The sequence below is a fragment of the Excalfactoria chinensis genome, chromosome 20, assembly GCF_039878825.1.
Source record: "Excalfactoria chinensis isolate bCotChi1 chromosome 20, bCotChi1.hap2, whole genome shotgun sequence".
NCBI classification, from domain to species: domain Eukaryota; kingdom Metazoa; phylum Chordata; class Aves; order Galliformes; family Phasianidae; genus Excalfactoria; species Excalfactoria chinensis.
The window spans coordinates 6,327,999-6,331,640 of record NC_092844.1 but is presented as its reverse complement, the minus strand read 5'-3'; the positions used below and the strand labels follow the sequence as shown (position 1 = coordinate 6,331,640).

The 3,642-nt window shown below is 50.4% G+C and overlaps 1 long non-coding RNA gene across 1 annotated transcript; it reads right to left on the bottom strand.

Annotated features, from left to right (window-relative positions):
- Nucleotides 1–574: 574 nt before the first annotated feature.
- On the bottom strand, nt 575–3,377 carry LOC140261287 (uncharacterized). The gene is made up of 3 exons (XR_011905696.1): nt 3,270–3,377; nt 2,595–2,694; nt 575–1,466 (listed from the first exon to the last, which is right to left on the bottom strand). It is a non-coding gene; the product is annotated as an uncharacterized lncRNA (long non-coding RNA).
- Nucleotides 3,378–3,642: the final 265 nt, after the last annotated feature.

Genomic DNA, 3,642 nt, shown 5'->3' with positions numbered 1-3,642 from the left:
TATACACACACGCAGATATATAGACACAGATACACACACACGCAGATATATAGACACAGATACACACACACAGATACACACACGCAGATATATTCCCATGCAGATATATTCCCACGCAGATATACTCCCACGCAGATATACACACACGCAGATATACACACACGCAGATATATAGAAACAGATACTCCCACACAGATATACTCCCACGCAGATATACTCCCACGCAGATATATAGAAACAGATACTCCCCCGCAGATACACTCCCCCGCAGATACACTCCCCCGCAGATACACTCCCCCGCAGATACACTCCCCTGCAGATACACTCCCCCGCAGATTTACACTCCCACGCAGATTTACACTCCCACGCAGATTTACACTCCCACGCAGATTTACACTCCCACGCAGATATACACTCCCACGCAGATACACTCCCACGCAGATACACTCCCACGCAGATACACACACACGCAGATATACACACACACAGTGTGTTGCAGAACTTCTTTCTTCTTCCTTATGGTTTCATGATTTCCTTGACTTTTCCAGAATGAAAGATATTTTACTGAGAATCCTCATGTTTTTGTAGATCTTTATTGAAACTTTTTAGGTGTTTAATTGCCAAACCCATCCTGTCGCTTTTATTCCCATACCACTGGCACAAGTATCTCCGTACAGAGCAAAAAGAAATAGAAGCAGTCTTAGAAAACACCATAACAGAAAAGCCCAGAACAACAGATGATTGAGGAACTTTTTATTACTTTTGGTTCATTCAAGGCTAGCTTAACCTAGGAAGTGTTAAGTCTCCCAAGGCAGAAGCTGGATGGTCTCCAATCCAGTCCATTTTCTAAGGTATTTATCCCCAAGCTGCCCACACTTAGTTGAGATCTTAGTTTTGCAGAGCCTTGGATTCGCCTGTGCCCCTGGGAGACCTCTTAGACTTCTATTCTAATGATCACAGCCTGACCCTTGGGACCTCCTGGCCTTCTTCCTCAGGCCCCCAGTCATAACTTGAAGTTATTTCCCACGGTGTCATGAGACAGTGAGAACAACTTCACATCGCCGGGTCACCTGGTGGCAGAATGCAAACAATGGGGTCCAGCAGCCAATGGGATGATCCTACAGCACACAATGGGATGATCCTACAGCACACAATGGGATGATCCTACAGCACACAATGGGGTCCTGCAGCCCATGGGATGATCCTACACCCAATGGGATGATCCTACAGCACACAATGGGGTCCTGCAGCCCATGGGATGATCCTACACCACACAGTGGGGTCCAGCAGCCCATGGGATGATCCTACAGCACACAGTGGGGTCAGTGGTGCACAATGGGGTCCAGCAGCCAATGGGATGATCCTGCAGCCAATCGGTGACTGGTGTTTCATTGTGCACACAGATGCTGAGCTGACACACATGGATGCGGAGCGGCAACAATCTGGACTCAGTGGAGGAATCCAACCTGCAGCATGTGAGGATGGAAAGCAGGGAGGATTAAATAAAGGCATCAGCACTGCAATAGGAACAACAGGATGGATATGGGGTATAAGGGATGGTTAATAAAGGCATCAGCACTGCAATAGCAACAACAGGATGGATATGGGGTATAAGGCAGGGATGGCTCATAAAGGCACCAACACACAACAGGAACAGCATAGGGACAAAATGCCATCCAGCTATGGGATATAGGGCCATTATACAGACACACACAGACACACAGACACACAGACACACACAGACACACACAGACACACACAGACACACACAGACACACATCTCACATCAGGTCTCTATGGGGTTTAATGGAGGCCTATGGGGTCTTATGGGGTCTCTATGGGGTCCTATGGGGTTCAAATGGGGCCTATGGGGTCTCTATGGGGGCCAGTGAGGTCTTATGGGGTATATGCACACACACACACACACACACACACACACACACACACACACATCATGGCCCATAAATATCCCAGAAGATCCCATTAAGCCCCATATGGACCCCATAACATCCCATAGGCCCTTATTAAACCCCCATAGGGATCCCATAAGACCACATTAAACCCCATCGGACACCCTAAGGCCCCAAAGGCCCCATTAAACCCCATAGAGACCCCATAAAGGCCCCAAATGATCCCATAAAACCCCATAGCGCCCATTAAACCCCATAGTGACCATAGAGGACATTAATAGCAGCAGTCTGAATCTCCCTTTGCATTGCAGCCCTATTAACAGCAATGGGAGCTACAACAGCGCCGCCTTGTGGACACAACGCAGAACTGCAACGGAGGAGCAACAGCAGCAATAAAGAACTGAATGGAGCCATGGGGGAACAGAAACGAACTTGGGGGGCAGAATGTGATGGCGGCACTTATGGGGCACGACACACAGGCTGTACTTGGGGGGCAGAGAGAGATGGCAGCACTTGGGGGGCAAGAGGCAATGGCTGCATTTGGGGGCAGCAAGAAGGGCACTGCAATAAGAATTAAGCACTGAAGTGCATAAATGAGCTCTGGAACATTATCTTGGGTCTCAGTATGGAACAGATCCAACACAGTCAGTGTGTGCTGCTCTTATCTGCTGGGCTGAGAGTTACCGGTCAGCAAAGCTGGTTCAGGGCCATTCCAGGCAATGCAGGTTTCTGTTCCTCGCTGTTCTCATCAGGAGCTGCACATCTCTCAGGGCTCTGCTGGCACCTGTTGGACACAATACAGCAATGAAGGCACTACCCACATGTGCAGGGCAGCACCTTTTGCACAAGCAGGCACTGCAGTGGTCGGGATACCTAAAAATGGCAGAGCTCACAGCCCTGAAACAAAGCAGAAAACATTCACCCCATCCCAAAGACAAACACTCACCCACAGCCCGCAGGAGGCAAACTCCAGGGAGAAACACCACCCGTACAGCTGCTGACACTTCAATGTGGTCAGGCTGCCCCAGAAATGAGGGCAGCACAGCCCTGACATAAAGAACCCCTCACCCCAATCCAAGGCCCAGAGCTCACCCCACACTCCAAAGGAAGCAGTCCCCAAGGAGAGATACTGCCCTCATGGCTGCCAGCCTTCCAATGCAGCTATGAGCCCCAACAGGGGCAGATCACAGCCCTGCAATAAGGCAGGAATCACTCACCCCTTCCCGAGGAGCGGGGCTCACCCCACAGAAAACAGTCTGCAAGGAGATATGTGTCCCTTGCAGGTGGCACCCCTTAAATATGGTCACAACCCCCTGAGAAAAACAGAGCTCCCAGCCCCAAAATAAAGGAATCACTCACCTCATTCCAGAGACAAACAGCCCACACTCCCAAGGAAGCAATCAGGTACAGATGCTGCTCCTGCCGCTGCCAGCCCTGAAATGGGGTCAGAATCCACTAAAAAGAGAAAAACACAGCCTTAAAATAAGGAAAGGATCACTCACCCCACTCCATGGCTCACCCCATAAGGAAGGGAACACTCACCCCACCCCACAAGGAAGGAATCACTCACCCCACTCCACAAGGAAGGGAACACTCACCCCACCCCACAAGGAAGGGATCACTCACCCCACCCCACAAGGAAGGGATCACTCACCCCACTCCATGGCTCACCCCCACACTCCTAAGCAATGGAGGGCTATAGGGGGCAATGGGATGATGGGGGGCTATAGGG